General features: G+C 42.5%; 1 protein-coding gene across 10 annotated transcripts in view; it reads left to right on the plus strand.

Moving 5' to 3' along the window:
• Positions 1–17,228, plus strand: part of LOC110257774 (uncharacterized) — a 431,217-nt gene that overhangs the window by 147,856 nt on the left and 266,133 nt on the right. The window contains exon 8 of one of the 10 annotated variants that reach the window (XR_014834725.1): positions 8,555–8,639. The exons of the other annotated variants lie outside the window; for them this stretch is intronic. The gene's annotated coding sequence lies outside the window, so the exon portion shown is untranslated. The remainder of the gene's footprint in view (positions 1–8,554; positions 8,640–17,228) is intronic. 10 annotated transcript variants of the gene reach the window in all.

Consider the following 17,228-nt stretch of genomic DNA (forward strand, 5'->3'; position numbering starts at 1 on the left):
AAGTGATGAAGGGTAATATCACCAATAATGTCATGTGCATATGAGGTACCCTTGATATGATGGGGTGAGAAGAGCATATCACATCCATGACAATCTTTCCAAAACACCTGCAACCTGAGTCTAGTCTTAAGAGAGAAACATCAGACAAACCCAGATTGGGGGATGTACTACAGGATATGGAGTACCTGAGCAGTAGTCTTCAAAATTGGTAAAGTCGTGATAAACAAGGAAAGACTGAGAAATGATCATAGACTAGACAAAAATAGGGGAGACATGTTGATTAAATGCAATGTGGTCTCCTGAATTAGATCCTGGACTAGCAAAAGGACATTCGTGGAAAAACTGGTGAAATCTAAATAGAGTGTTGAGTTTAGTTAACATTTGTGTGTCGATGTTGATTTCTTAGTTGTGACAAATGTATTATGGTGTTTTAAGATGTTAACAATGGGGAAAACTGGATGAAGAGTGTACAGAAACTCTACTATCTTTGCAACTTTTCTGTAAATCTAAAATTATTCCAAAATAAAGATGTTTTTACTTTGTTGTGTTTTGTTTTTGGCTTTTTAGGGCCACACCCACAGCATATGGAAGTTCTCAAGCTAGCGGTCAAATTGGAGCTGTTGCTGCTGGCCTACGCCACAGCCACAGCACTGCCAGATTCGAGCCGCATCTGTGACCTACACCACAGCTCACGGCAACACCAGATCCTTAACCCACTGAGTGAGGCCAGGGATTGAACCTGCATCCTCATGGATGCTAGTCAGATTCGTTTCCACTGCACCACAATGGGAACTCCCAAAATAAAGTTTATTTTTTAAATATTATTTGAATTATATGGCTATCTCACTCAGAACTCTCTAAATGTTTCCCTTCGCATCTATAATAAAATTCAAAATCTTTATGAGACCCCCAAAGGCCCTTGCCAGATCATCATGTACCATTTGCCCTTTATTGCTTAACGCCAGCAATGTCAGATTCCTGACATTTCCTTCAACACACTCCCCTTCCTGTCAGAGGTCATCCTTGACCTTCTATCGATTAGAAGCAAACTCCCCCGACTCCTGGCTCTATCCCATGGTCCAATTTATTTCCTTCATAGTACTTCTAATAATTTGAAACTTTTGTGTTTATTTCATTGCAGCTAGACTGTGAGCTCTGTGAGGTTGGGGGCCTTCCCTGTATAGTTCATGACTTTCTTCTCTGATAGGCACCTGATAGGCACTATTTGGGGGACAACTTGATCTTTTGAGGCTTCTGAAAGTCCCCTCTCCCTTGGGATCACCATCAAAGCTGGCCAGAGATAGGATAAGGCAAGAAGACTGAGCGACTCATCTCCCCTGGCTTGAGAGGCGGGCCAGCCGTCTTGCGCGCTCTCTCAGAGGCGTGCTGCTGGGAAAGGTGATCTTTGGTTGGAAGAGAGAAGGGCTGACAAGCTAAGGGTTTAGGTTGTAAATCTTAATCCCAAATGTTTCAGACTCACCTGGGGAAGCTTGTTAGAAATACTGATGCCCCTGGGCATGTAGTGATTTTGAATTTCTTTGGGAGGTTCCCCAGCTTCCAGGTCTGAATTTGTGCCCAGGGACAGCTGTATTGTAAGCTGACTCCTCTGGGTGATCCTGACTCATAGCCAGGATTGAGAACCACTTGTTTAAGGGATATTGGGGAAAAGAGAAAAAGTAAGAAAAATTCACTGGAAGGTGAGGAAATGAGTCTTTGTGAATTTCAGGGATTTGCCCTGGGAAAAGGAAAGATAGAGAATATTTCTGAGGGTTCCGTGTATGGGGTTGTCCAGGCCAGTTCACTAGGGCTGGAAGGTAGTCGGGACCGCAAGGTAGATGTTCTAAGTCTTGGTTTGACCTCATGGTTGCATGGAGTGTCACCAGGGTAACTGACGTTTGGGAATCCGAGAACGGACCTACACACAGTTCTTTCAATGCATGGCACAGGAAGGACTTAGGGCAGGACTTCTCAAAATGTGGTCCCTGGTTCTCTTAGGTCAGATACACCATAAGGAGGGGTGTTCAGCATGCAGTTTCCCAGCACCCAATCCCGACCTACCAGAGTCTATATTTTTAACTCACTGTTCCACTAAACTTTAAGAATCAATGTTTTACAATATGAGGCTGAAAACTTTATTATTTTTTTATATTGAGGACTACCAATTTTCAGGAAAAAATGTAATCAAAGGTCACATAACTTACAAAAACAAAACCTAAGTTTGAATAATTTTGTTGGAGTTAGTACTAATACTCAATTTTTAAGAGCAGGAAATCTAAACCCATTGGGTATATATAGCAAAAGGTGAAAAAAAAAACCCATTTTCTAAACTATGAGCAATTAAGAAAGTCAGAGAGAGAGAGATAAACACAATCACGAGATGCGGAGGGAAAGTGAAGGGATGAATCACCAGGAAGCAATGGCCTATTTCAGCTGCTATTACTACTCATAATGAGTACAGATTTTTTGATCCAGATGAGTCATGCCAAGTTTGTTATTTAAAATGCTTTAATTGTGAATAAGTTTGTGCCTTCGGATGGTCCCCGTACTCTCTTTGCCCAGTCTTCAGTAGAGAAAATTCCCAACTTTCTGCTCTGAAAGAAAGGCAGGCTTCAATTGACAGGGTCTGTTTTCATGGAGTAACACTCCTGTCTGCTGGCCTCTGACTTATTACCACTGCAGACAAAAGGAGTTTCTCAGCAGAAGTTAAGATGCCCCCCCAGCCCTCCCCCCCAACCCCACGAACACTTCCAGGCAGCCAGGTCTAGAGGCAGGAGGCAAAACCCCATGCTGGTCTCTCTCTCTAATCAAGAGCCTGCTTCTCTGGGAGCCTTGATGAATCCTGCCTCTCCCAGGTCTCTGATGCTCACTGCCGCTTGAGAGTCTATTATAGCACGAATCACACGATGCCTTAGAACTAACCTGTCTACAGACTGACTTCAGCCTCTGAGAACAGGGATTGTTTTTTATTACCATTTGATCCCGAATGCCATGACAGTGTCTGGCCTATAGTAGGCCCTTCCATAAAGCTTCAACTTGAACTGAAATTTTGCATAAAGGACAGAGTATCCCACGTTGCTTGAAATTAGGCATTGACTACCTGGTGAGACTTCAGCTTGTGTCACAGCTGCTTTTGTGAAGCAAAGATTGTCTATTTCTTTAAAAGATTAGTTTAAAGCAGCTTTTAAACAGAGATATAAATGACTTTTCTCACGGTGGCAATGGTCTTGCTTTAACCCTTGAGGAGTGAACCTTTTTTTTTAGTGACTGCGAATGCTTATGTGGAACTGTGATCATCTGATTGTCAATGATGAAGAGAACGCGATGATGCTGTATCCCCGAACGCTGTTTCCAGAATAAGGAGTAATTGCATTCAGGGAAGCTCCCTTACTTTCCTAATGGGATTAGCCATACACATGTACTCTGGACCCGTGCAGAGAGAATACATTTGTGTAGCCGTTATGCTCTTCAAAGTAGTTTCACATATGTTACTTCATTTCAGTCTCACAACCTCCTCGTGAGTTTGCCAGAGGAGCTATCATTTCCATGTACCAATTAGGATACAGAGAGCTTAAGTAATATGGCCAAGGTGACCTCCCAAATTAGCATCAGAGCCAAGACAGAACCACAGAGCTCCCTCTTCTTGTCCAGGGGTTACAAGGATCCATATTTGCTGCTTGAGCCATATGAACTCTTTGGAGAGTAACATTAAGACCAAAACGTTCTGTGCCGACACGTTGGCACTTTATACATAGGCAGATGAGACCTCCTTCCCAACGGGCCCATGTACCCTGGCGAAAGGAAATCTTAGACCCGTCAATCAGCCAAATTCTTCAGGGTCCACGGTTGCAGTCCAGGTGGGTGCCAGAACTGATCTGGGGAAGCAGTGGCAGCCCCAGGTCAGCTGTCACGCTGTCCCATTTGCCTGCTTTCCCAGTTTGCCGGGGCCTTTGATCAGACGATGCTGTGCTGGCCGCCCTGGGGAGGGAGAGGAGCTGATGCAACCCTTCTTACAGCCTTTGGGGCTTCCAAGAGGGAAGAAACCCCTAAGAATTTTGTATTTGTTCAGGTTGTTTGTGTAGAATCCAGGAGTTTGAAAGGACCTCCCGCATTGTTTAGTCCAGCCTCTCCTTTTTACCTGGGGAGACCGAGTCCCCAGGAGAGGAAGAGGCTTGCTCAGGGTCATCACACAGACAGGGGCAGAGCCAGGACTACAATTGTAACTGCCTGTTTCCAGCTCAGGGGTCATTTCTTCCATTGCAGATGAAGTCAGAGTCAGCTCCCCTCATATTGTGTTATATATCACATAGAATATATACAGTGTATATAGTATACTGTTAACACGAATGGCTCACAGCTATGGAGCACATGTGATGTTACAAGCACTGTGCTAAGTGCTCTATATGTATTGTCTTTCGTATTTAAACTGCTTCTTTTTCAAAACAAACAGCGAACCAGCGCTAATGAGTTATTTCTCTTTTTTTCCTCCCAAGAGGGAAGTCTGGCCACTTTAACTGGACATTGTTTTTACCACCAATGACCGCTCCCTTTGGGGCTTGGCTCTGTGGGGTGCATCCCTTTGGATCTTGCTTAGTTTTCCCTCTCACCAAGCTATCTCCATGGTTGTTATTAAATCTTATCAATAGAAGAACAAGATCTTAACCTTTAAAATAGATCCCAGTTGTCCTTTGAGCTTGGTTTTTAATCTGCAGGAAAAAAATGCAGTCCAATGACCTGATTTATTCATGTATTTTTTTTCCCTTCTCATATAGTGTCCCTTCATTTCACTTTGAGAAGACTATTTTCCCTTAATAAATATCATCTCTCCTATCCCCCGTAATTTCCTTCTCTGCTTTTGAACAGCTTCCTAGAGGAGCCTTCTTTTCAAGCACAATGGCTTTGGCCTTTCTAGGGAAGACAAAGGGCTAAATTAAAGGCACAGCTGGTAACTTGCTACTGGCTGGGGTGGAGAGACTTAGTTAGTATTCATTCATTTACCTCTGCCCAGTTGGCTTTCGTCTTTCTCTTTTCTCATCCCCTGAAGGCTGAAAGTAAAGAATCACCAGGTTCTCATTGTACTTTCAGCAGCTGGGGCTATAGCAGCGGCCTTCCTGGATTGTGTCCCCCCTTGGACCAAAGGTGAGTAAGCCCAGGACCAGGACCTCAAGAGCAGAGGAAATCCCGAATGTAAATATCAATGTTCAATTACACTTGCAAATGTCTTTCTCTCTTACAAATTCCACACCTAATTTTCTACCTCTGTGAATACATTATTTTGTTTAATTGCAAGAGCATTTACATTGTGAATACGTTATCACGACTCAGTTTAGTTGAAGAGAAATCCTTGACTTGTTCATTCATTCATTTGTTCGTGCATTCATTCATAGAACCTTTACCATATTCTAGGCACTATGTTAAACCCTTTGGTAATCAGAGATGAATCATGTAGTTGCTGCTTTTGGGAAGTCGTGGTTTTGCTGGGGCCACAGCTACTTGTTCAGGTTTTGATACAAAATGGAAAGTGCAGTGATAAAAGGTGCAAAGATGAGAAACGGTTGAGCTACTACATCGTGATAAATTAGGGGGCGTATGTGCCATTTATGAAAGTTGCGGAGTGTTTAGATGATCTCTTGCCTCCTCCCTTCCCTCCAGCCTCTGCTGCCTTTGGGCTATTTCAGAGCAATCATATCTTATAGGAGGGATTATCTATCCTGAGATAGGCTTGCCAAGAGATTGAAAAAAATCAACATTTTAGCAGAAAAATGTTGATACCATTTCAGAAAATGTTCACCTACCCTCTTGATGCTCCAAGATGCTGGAGCCATACTTTCTCGGGTCACTCGGCAATATTTATAGTTTAAAGGGATACAGGATGAGGGCTGTGAGAAATTCCTATGTTATTAAAACTTGCATTGTTAGCAGCCTGATTTCATTCAGGCCCAGTCGAAGGACTTTCAGATCCTGGAAACAGGTCTGTGTGTTTCGGAGTGTCAAGTAGGGCAGAGGAGGAGGCTGCTTTTGGAGACTCAGCGCTCCAGAATTTGGTCATAGGCATGAAGTAACCAAATGTAAACAAAAGAGGCAATTAAAAGAGAAAATGTTTTCAAACCTTTACTGAAATGTAAAGATTCTAGGCTGCCTAGGGATGGTTAGCTGTGTGACGTCATTGGTGTTATTCTATGATGTTCATTGGGTTTTTAAAATTATTCAATGATAATAGACAAGACATGCATATGGCGTGTCAGCCACTTAGTATTCCTCTCTCAGAGCAACCACTGTGATCAATTTCTTGTGTATTTTCTGTATATCTATAAGCACATATGTATCTACAAGCACATATGATGAAATTTATGATAATTATTCTTTGTATGGCTACCCAGTGGTCCAGATACATTTTGCTGAAGAATCCACATTTCCTTCACTGATATGAATGATAAGTTTATCAAGTATGGAATTCTCATATGTGTTTGCATCTATTTCTGGATTATGTTTTAGTTTATCAACATGACTGTCAATGCATGTGCCAGTGCCACACTGTCTTAATTACCATAGATTTATAATGTGTTTTAATAGAGTCCAAGAGTAATCCCCTCCTCATTACTTTTCATTTTCAGAAATGTCAAGGCTATTCTGAGTTCCTTTTATTTCTTGGTAATTCTTTTCTAGATTTATAGAAACCAACCATGATTTCCCTGCCACCCTGTGTTCATAGAGGCCAGGCGTTCTGATAGATATGACCAACTTTATAGTTCAGTTGAATCAAATAGAGAGAGATAAAATGTATCCTGATGATCTTCGTAGTTCATAAAAATGTTTATGAATCCAGTGTTGTGGGCCTTTGTTATATTTCCAGCCGTGCTGGTTATTAACTGCGAGACAATGGTTATTTCACCTCTATAAGGACTCAGTCTTCTTATTTGTAGAAAATCCAGTTCTAAAATTTGTTATGATCTAAAAACCAAGCATGTAATTTGTAAAAGGAAATTTTTAAAAGTTCCCAGGAAAGAAAATTATTCAGAATGGTAGAACTACTATCCATTAATTCCAGTCATTTAGAGTTCTAGTCTCTTTCAATGCTTCTGACAGGTGAGTTTGACTTAGGTGTTCCTATGTCACTGATGCTTCCGAAACACCTTTGTTAACAAAGAGAGAGCAGGCCTCAGTTTAGTGCCTCTAGCAGGAAATGGTCTTTGGTCAAATTCAATATTGTTTTGTGGTTGTAGTTATTTTTATGGCTACATTATATTTATGGTAAGAGATACTCTTTTTCCACTCATTATAGTGACCAAGTTTCCTTTTAAAATAAATGTGTTTAAGTATTAACAAAAAGCGAGTCAACTTCTAGAAAACCACTAATTAAATAATAATACAGATGATACATATATAACAAAAACCACAAAGGTGATTTAAGAGTGATTGAAGTTTGGAAAACAATGAATTATGTGATTGAAGCAGAGAGTGTCTAGGTATTCACCAAATCCAACTTCTTTTTATTGGACATATAGGAAGATTACATTTTCCAGTATCCCTCGCAATGAGGTTGAAGCCAGGTGACTGAGTATTGGTCCTTGAAATACAGGTGAAAGCATCGTGACCCGAGCTCCTGCAGTCAGATTCTTAACCCACTGCACCACAGCGGGAACTCCCTCTCTTCCCTTGTTGCTAGCCAGTTGTGAGTATCCAGTGGAGAACTCTGAGGCCATAGAGGATGGTGAAACTAGTAGGTACAAAGAGCACACACTGGAGCTGACACACTGGACAGCTCCAGTAAGCTTAGATGACCTTAGCGTTTTCAAAATAATAATGTTTTTTTGTTTTGTTTTGTTTTCTGTTTTTGTTTTGCTTTCTAGGGCCGCACCCGCGGCATATGGAGGTTCCCAGGCTAGGGGTCTAATTGGGGCTGTAGCCACCGGCCTATACCACAGCCATAGCAATGCCAGATCCGAGCTGCATCTGCGACCTACACCACAGCTCATGGCAACGCCAGATCCTTAACCCACTGAGCGAGGCCAGGGATTGAACCTGCAACCTCATGGTTCCTAGTGGGATTCGTTTCTGCTGCACCACGACGGGAACTCCAATAAAATTGGTTTTAATTACTGTTTTAAAAGATAGGCATGATAATACCTTTAGGACTAAGATAGGTGGGATTAAAAAGAGGGTACCCTAGTGCCCAAAAGATTGGGAATCTGTTCCTTAGAATATGGATAGGAATTCAACGTTCTCACAAGGTTTCAAAGACTTTAAATGATTTCGAGTCTATTCTAGACTAGACCATCCCTCTGCCTCCTGTTTTTCTCCCTCATAGACACAATAGCTGTTTGTACCTGATAAAATAACAACAGCAAGCCTCCTGAGGTGGGGTTTCCCTTAGGTATTGTATTCTAGGGTCTTAGAACTTTCATAGTCAGGAAACTCTTCTTTGGGGAGGATCAAATAAAATATTATATGCTACAGTTTTTTGTAAAACATTAAAGTGCTATACAACTATAACATTATTGTTAGCCATTGTTCTACCATTAAAGCCCATTTCCTCTTCTTTGGCCCTCTTAATCAGGTAACGTACTGTACGGATCAGCCACTTAAAAGAATGTCACTTGGAAGGCAATTGGCAATATCCACACTGTGATGCGAATATCCAGGTACCTGAATTAGATGTTATGTTCCATATTGCTATAAGTTAAAACAGGAATATCAAGGCTAATTCTCCTATAGAAAATATGCTTTTGGAGGTAATTCTGAGCCTCATTTTCCTTATCTGTAGAAAAGGAGAAATAATAGTCCCTATCTTACAGTGGTGTTGTCATGATTAAATGACATAATGCGCGTGGCATACATAGCATAATGCCTGGAGCATAAACAATGCTCAATAAATAGTAGCTTGGAGGGAGCTGTGATGAACGTCAGCACGGGCTCTGGCGCTGGACTGCCTGAGTTCAAGTCCTAGCTCTGCCACGTACCAGTCGGGTAATCCTGGAAAAGCCATTTAATCTCTCTCTGCCTCATTTCTCTTATTTGTAAAATGGAAGTCGTAACCCTGGCCTATGTCATAAGGCCATCGTGAGGATCAAAGGAGACAATATATGCCTTACCCCCTTCTCGCCACTCACCACCAAACCGCAGTGGTCTCCCCCTCTGGTGTCCTCTTTCTCAGCCTTCACCAGTCATGCGCATCAAGGTCACAGACAGCCTCATTGTTTGATGTGCATCTTACTCCATCTTGCTGCAGCATCCACGAACCCCAGCCGCTTCCTTCTAGAAATACTCTTTCCCTTGGCTCCCATGACACCGCTTTCTCTCAGTTTCTTCTTTCATCTCTTCTTTTCTTTCTTGTTTTTGCATAGACCTCTTTCTCTGACCACCCCACAAATGTCTGTGCTTTTGGGGAATTTGTTTAGGCCTCTTCTCATTCCATCACCCGGGGGGTGATCTCCAGTGCTCTCATGGCTGATTGTTCTCCATTAGATCTGTCTTCATCACATATATTGCACTTCAGGCCCATATACTCAACTGTTTTGGTAATTCACCCTGAAAATATGACTAACACCCAACTCAACATGTACAAAATTGAACGTATCCCCCAACTCCCCTGCGTTTCTCTAACCTTCTCCTTCTGTGTTCCCAGTTGACCACACCAGGAACCTTGGGTCAGATTTGACTGTTACTCTTCCTTCGCCCTATCAATCTATTCCACAGGTCCTGATGTTTTGACCTGAAGCAGCAGGAGAATATGGTAGTTGAGAGCAGGGACCTGCTATTAGGTGAGAGGTATTGAGTAAATTACTTCACCTCTCTGTCCTCAATGTCCTCAGCAGTGACCACATTCATTATGGGGTTCTCGTGGGGCTCAAGGGAGACGGTGCAAGTAAAGTGCATGCTAGAGAGCCTGGCACAAAATAACACTAGCTACTCTTATTAGCTGTGTCCTTGGAGTTCCCTGGTAGCACGGTGGCCTAAGGATCCAGCAGCATTGTCACTGCTGTGGCTCAGGTAGCTGCCTTGGGGGAGTTCGATCCCTGGCCCAGGAACTTCCACATGGCACCGTGTAGCCCAAAAAGGGGTGGGGGGAGCAAATTGCTTCTTTAACACCTCTCTAATCTATATACTGCTCTTGGTCCCTCACTGCCACTCTGATACTTGAGGCCACCTTCATTTCTCACCTGCACTATTGCCATAGCCCCCTTGCTGATCACTCTGCTGCTTTTCTGGTCTCCTCCCCATCTTTTTCCCATAATATAGACAGAACGATATTCCTGAAATGTAAATTAGATGATAGCTCTTCTCTGCTGAAAGCTATTCGATGGCTTCCCACTGCCCTTGAGATAAAAATCCAAACTGCTTAGCTTCTGCAGTTCATGTCTCTGTCCATCCGCCCTCACTTCTATCAGGGTTTTCACATCCTTGGAGGAAAGCTTATGCCTTACTCTTCCTTCCGCCTTTTCCTCGTAGCTCTTAATAACCTTTTGAATCGCAGTTTAGATAACCCTTCTTGGTTCCTTGAGACTGGATTAAGTACCTCTATGCTCACCTAGCACCCTGGGGTCATTCGCCCCTCTGTCTACCTGTAGTGGGAAATTGGCATGGCTTGTTTCTCTGCCCATCCCCCTAAAGTACTAAGTCTGTGAAGACAGGTGCTATGGCTTTTTCACCACTGCGTTCTCAGTGCTTAGCACGGTTCCTGGCTCATGGTAAATGTTCAATAAAAATTTAGTGAATGGACAAAAATATTATCTGGAAGCCAACGGCCCACTTTTATGTAGAAATGTCATATACCATGGTTTTTATTCAACGAAAAGTCACAGATCTGCTACCCTAAGGCATATATAAATCAACCTAAGAAGGCAGTACTACAAAGATATTCCTTCCTCTCCTGAAGGAGGTTTCTCCTCAACCACCTGTTGTCACTTTTGTATCTGCTACACATACAAAATTATTATTTTTGTGGCTGCAAATATCAGATACTTAATGACAGGAATTCAGTACCTAGTGCAGGATTCAGAGAGAGCTGGCATTTGGGGGCCCAGAGCCAGAGCGAGTCTGTCGTTCCTGAGGACATGTGAAAGCGAACTCTCACCATGACATGATTTGTGCACTGTTGGCTGTTGAAATGCTGTAAGCAATGTCCCGGATGTAGTTGGCTAACCTCTAGCGGAGAAGTCAGAGGAAAGCGAACTGCTCACCCCATGAGGAAGAAGAGGCTGCTTGGTTCCATCTCTGTGCTTGAGTCATTGCAACGTGATTGGTAGGATATGTATTTGCCTAACATTTTTCTGCCTCTACAATTGTCTCTTGAAAAATGTTTTCCTACCACCTCAGGAGTAGGAAAAATATACCAAAAGCCAAGCTTTTACCGGCAATACTGTAAAATTGGACATGGTGGTGATCTATCATGCTCAGAACATTTCCATTAAAGTCTGGTGAACTCATAACTTATACTTTTTGTGTTGTCACTTTATTTAAAATTTTTTTTTTGCCACACCCATGGCGTGTGGAAGTTCCTGGGCCAGTGATCGAACCTGTGCTACAGTTGCAGTCTGTGCTGCAGCCGTGGCAACGCCAGATCCTTAAACTGCTGGGCCACCAGGGAACTTGCTTTAATTTAAAAAGTCTTAACAGATGATGTACAAGACACAGGATGTAGCCAAGAACTGGAAGAATCTTGGCCAAATCTCAGACAAGGACCACTCTGTCAGAAATTTTCTAGGACTTGGAATCTGAACCGGAAAGCTAGGATGTTTGCAACCCCAGGGTCTAGGCCAGTTGGGATTTAGAGACTGAGTCGTAGCTATAGACAGCTGAGAGGAGTGTGTGTGTGTGTGTGTGTGTGTGTGTGTGTGTGTGTGTGTGCAGAAAGAAACTATATGTTGATAAAGAGATACCTAGTCAGCTCTCATCTCAAACAATCAAACCCTCATTTCTTTCAACAAACATTGTACGCTTTCTATGTACTGTGCTAAATACTGACTTTCCCTCATTAAGGATCTGATATTTGCAGGTAGAAAAATAGTAATTGTGAGTTTGCTAGTTTGTGCATGTGTGCGACAAAAGTGCCAGCTGGTGGCCAATGGGAAAACTCCTGGAACAGTTTCCCTTAGATTATATCCAAATGAGTGTCAGATGGCACCTCCTTGATTCCTCCTCTGACTTAAGGGTGATCAAATCAGGGCAGAAAGAATGCTTGTCTCCCTTTCAGTTGCGCGTCTATGTTAGAGTTCGTATCATGAGCTACTCAAGTTCCTTTCGGGAAAGAGCATCGCTCGCTTCAAAACAGAGATTTCAAAAACCAGAAGCTCAGCAGCTGTGGAATTTCTTCTCTTCACTCCTGTTCATCCCAGTGTCACAGACATGCCGAAGCAGTGCGAAGTCAGTCACAGGAAAGAACCCTGTTCTTGGAGAAGAGAGCCCAGGTCATGGGCAGGTGGATGGTGTGCTCCATGCTAGTGGTACATCTTTCAGTCTTAGAGATTTAATTTTCTTCTGAAAAGAAAAATGTTGAGTTTAACACTATTGAAAGTCAGGGTTGCATGTGATCATTGGCTTTTTAAATCCAAAATGTATTGGGACAATGAAAGCGTTCGAGAAAATGTGGAACCATGGTAGACTGAATCTTCTAAGCATTATTTCCCAAGGATCTCTTAAGGATTTAAAATTCTGATTCAGAAGGTCCCTTGTGGTTTGACCTGGCCCCTGTGTAGCTGGCTTGGAAAAGGCCTTCAGAGCAGGAGGACATGTACATCCTGGATGAATGCTCAGTAAGTTTCCTGAGCACAGAGGGAGCCAGCTTTTGTGGTGCCTAAAGCAGTTATAATTTGGGGAAGGGATTTCTAAGAGGAATAACAGAAAACTACCCGAATTTTTAAAATTTTACATCAGCACATGACCGTGTGAAATTGTTATGGCCCCTCCCAGTGATGAGTCCTGAAACTTAAACTACATTAGCTTCATGGAAAATCTTCCTGTGCCCCCAGCGTTCCAAACGATGTGCACACGTTGAAAAGGAGAGATGCGAGGAGGAGAGTGCTATGTTGGCGATGCTGGAGATCAGTGCATTAAAAACAAGAAAACCCTAAATTGTTTTCTCCATAGTACATGAAGAAAGCACTAAATTCCTGAAGCTGTTGAAAGCAAGTTGGTCTCTACTCTAAGACAGTTCTGATTAGATCTATTGCATATTTTTGTTCTCCTGGTCTAGTTTCAAAAATGCCTTTCTCTTTCTTCTTCTTTTCTTTAGGGCTGAACCCACGGCACATGGAGGTTCCCAGGCTAGGGTTCGAATAGGAGCTACAGCTGCCGGCCTCCACCACAGCCACAGCAACGCCAGATCCGAGACGCATCTGCGACCTACACCACAGCTCGTGGCAACGCCGGATCCTTAACCCACTGAGCCGGGCCAGGGATCGAACCTGCGTCCTCATGGATCCTAGTCAGGTTCATTACCTCTGAGCCACGACGGGAACTCTGCCTTTCTCCTTCTTTACGATCTTCTGTGACTAGGATGGCTGCAATCCAGGATGGCCGGTTAAGAAAGTCTTCATCACCGAGGTGGAAAACAGCCACACTAGCATTCATTTCTGTGAATGCTGTTCACCTATGAACCCCATAAACTTTGCTTTTGACTGTTATTGGTTTGCCTAAAGGAGGGAAAACAGCGCATGCCCTTAATGCTTATTATAAACAAGCATTTTAAAGGGTTAGAACACTTAAGGATGTTACACGAATTCTGATTCATGAGGGTATTAAAACAGTGGCCTTTTAAAGCTTAGACATCACCCATGAGGTGGCTCTGGATACTTTTTTAAAGGTCAGTATTCCACAAATCGTAACATAGCAAGTAGCTAATTATTTTGGAAAACCAGGGGAAAATTTAAAACACATTTGCTGAGTGTATAATCCGTGCACTGCTGGCGCCGCCATTTTCCATGGACAGGAGCTGTGTCGGGTTATTTAATCAGGTCGCTTTAGTGTCAAGAGCAATTTCAGGAGACAATTTACTTCTTGAAAGGCTTCTAAAATATAGGTGGCCATTTCTTCCAGGAAACCTGCTGTATAAAACCCCAAACTTTACAAAATGAGGAGCTTAGGGGGTGATCAATGACATAATAAGTTTTTCTTTCCCTAAAAATAGTAGCCACGGGGTTTCTTTAAATAACATGCTACTCTAATGTGGTTCAAATTTGGTAGGAAGAAGGTTCTTACAGCCTTGTCTGCTAGCTGGCTGTGCCCTGGGAAAGCCTCTTCTTCGCCTCTCTTAGCCACAGCTGCCTCTTTGGCAAAATAGGCATTACAACCTGTTAGAGCCATTGTTCTGATGATTTAATGAGATAACGTGTGCAAATATGACTGACACAATGCCTGACATATGACAATTACTCCATAAGTGCTTTCTGAGTGTGCTGCTTTGGAATATTTCTTGTAGGGCAAACTGATTTGCTTCCTTGCTTTTATTTATTTTGTGGATTGATGCATTTTGGTGAGGTTTACTAATGACATTTATAGTGGTAAGAAAGAAAATTCCACTTACATTCAGTGAAAGTATTTTTAGTGAGCTGTTTTAATAGCATTTTATGAATCCATTTGTTGAAAATGAACTCCAAACATAGTATGCAAGTTACTAGATATGATGTACTTTCGACTGGGAATGTCTGGTTTTCAAGATGCCTCTCTGCAAAATTAATCACACTCCCATGTGTCCTTTGCACATTTTGTGTGTTCTTCCATTGGTCTTCACATTATTCTCCTGGACTAGACCTTGAGTTCCTCAAGGGCAGAAGCAATGCTTTATTCATCTTTGTAAGCCCATTACATGGCAGATAATAGATTCTCAATAAATGTGTGTCAGATTTACATGATTTCTTCTGCTTAGCTCGTAGTGGAAATTTCTATTACTTCTATTTTGGATTATTGTTTTTCTCCTGACTCTTTACCCTCTCCCTAAGCAGTTCCTCCACCTAGTGCTGAGTACTGGCTATGGGGTAACAACTCTCTCATTTCTGTCTCCAGCTCAGGATTCTCCTCTGACCTTCAGTATGGATATTTCCTCTCGCATCTCGAAGGTACTTTGAACCGGGCATATCCTCAACTGAACTTACCTTCCCAAACCAGTTTCTTCCCTGTGCTATAAGTCTCAGTAAAGATGCCCCTGTTCATTCAGCTGCCCTGACACCTCCTTCTCTCTTACCTCCCACATTCTGTCCATTCTGTCTCCAAATTCTGTCCGTTTTCTTCACGCATTTAATCACTTGAATTCATTCATTTCCTTCTATCCGCACTGTTACCCTAGCTCAAGCCATCATTATCTGTCACTGTACTTTTTTCTCCCTTTTTCCATTTAGGGCAAATCTCATGTTTAATGTTTTCTTCAGAAAACTTTCAAGCACTCAGAAAGATAGACTAGTATAATGAACACCCACATATGTATATATATCACAATTTAATCATTCTTAATATTTTGCATACTTGTTTCATCTATTTTGTATTTTCCTATAAATTACCAAATAAATATCTCAATATAAGTCTCTAAAATTAATATTATTTTCCTATATAACCACAATAGCATTATTACATCTAACAGATGACCAATAAAATTCTTCATAACAGCTGATACTCAGTTCATATTCAAGTTTCCCCAATTGTCCTTAAAACGTTTTTGAAATGTGATCAAACCATAAGATCCTATCAAGGACCATGTATTATATTTATAATTTCTTTTCATCTAGAACATTAGTCCCCAACAACTTCCACTTTCTAAAATTTTGAGTTCTTTAACAGAGCTAGCCAGTTGTCCTGGATAATGTCTCACTGTTCTCGATTTTAATGATCACTGCCTTATGGTCTTTTTAAACTGGTTCTTCTGCTCTCAGCATTTTCTGTAAACTAGGATTTAGATCTAAACGGCTTCTGTAGAGTCAGGTTAAACATTTTAGGCAAGAATCCTTGTTATGGGATTCTCGTTATGGACTGGGTTGTGTCCCTCCAAAATTTATAGGTTGAAATCCCAAGCCCTACCTAGGACCTCAGAATATGAGTGCATTTGCAGACAGAGCCTTTAAAGAGGTGGGCCTTAATCCAGTGCAACTGGTGTCTCCTCTTAGAAGAAGAGGGGACAAGGACATACAGAGACCCTGGGGACACACGTGCACAGAGGAGAGACCATGTGAGGACACAGCAAGCAGGCGGCCGTCTGCAGGCCAAGGAGAGAGGTCTCGGGAGAAACCAACCCTGCCCACACCTTGATCTTGGACTTCTAGCCTCCAGAACTGTGAGGAAATAAATTTCTCTTTAAGTTACCCAGTTGATGGTATTTCGTTATGCAGCCCTAGCAAATGAATACAATCCTCATACGTCAAGTTGTGTGCTCATATTGCATCCCATCAGGAGGCAGCTGATGTCTGATTGTCCCACCATTAGAGATGGGTCACTGAAGTCATGTAGGAACATCCCAATGCTTCCACTGTAAAGTTATACTTCCCCCTTGCCGGAAGGAACCTGTTGGGCGATGCTTTGGCATCATGCAAGTATCCAGGGCCCCGTGGATATTTCAACGTAATGATTTAACATAGCTTCCATTGATGACTTCTGGCCTGAATCAATTGTTTTATTATTACCAGAACTATTTCAACTGCCTTCTCATTTATCTCCTTCCTTTATCTCTGAATCACTACTAGCGTATACTGTGCCTTTGTATGAATTGGAAAGAGAACCCCCACTTAAGTAGACACATCCCAGATTCTGGGCTTATGGCTTGACAAGAAGAGCTCAGGCTGTATTTCAGCCTCCGCCTACCCCTTGGTGAGGCCTCCTGGTACATCCATGGCAGCCCCGCTTGCCCTGCTCCATTCCATCCTCCACACGGGCCATCTAGTCATACGATTCACCTGCTCCAAACCATTCCGAATCTTTGCAATGGACTTGAGATTAAAATTTTTAAAAATAGCCTGCAAATTAGGCCCTACATGATCTACTCTCCAACTTTTACCTTCTACCACTCTCGGCCTCGTTCACGAAATTCCACCCCACTGTTCTTGTAGTTCCTCAGATGCACCAGATTTCTTTGTTCACACTTGCTCTTTCCTCTTCTTAAGAGCTCTTTCCATGGGAGTTCCCATCGTGGCTCAGTGGAAGTGAATCCGACTAGTATCCATGAGGACACAGGTTTGATCCCTGGCCTCGCTCAGTGGGTTAAGGATCTGGTGTTGCTGTGAGCTGTGGTGTAGGTCACAGATGCAGCCCAG

This window comes from Sus scrofa, chromosome X (assembly GCF_054392235.1).
Source record: "Sus scrofa isolate SSC_HxYL_T2T_F1_AM1 chromosome X, Sscrofa_HxYL_maternal_Yorkshire_Landrace_v2.0, whole genome shotgun sequence".
In the NCBI taxonomy this organism is placed as follows: Eukaryota; Metazoa; Chordata; class Mammalia; order Artiodactyla; family Suidae; genus Sus; species Sus scrofa.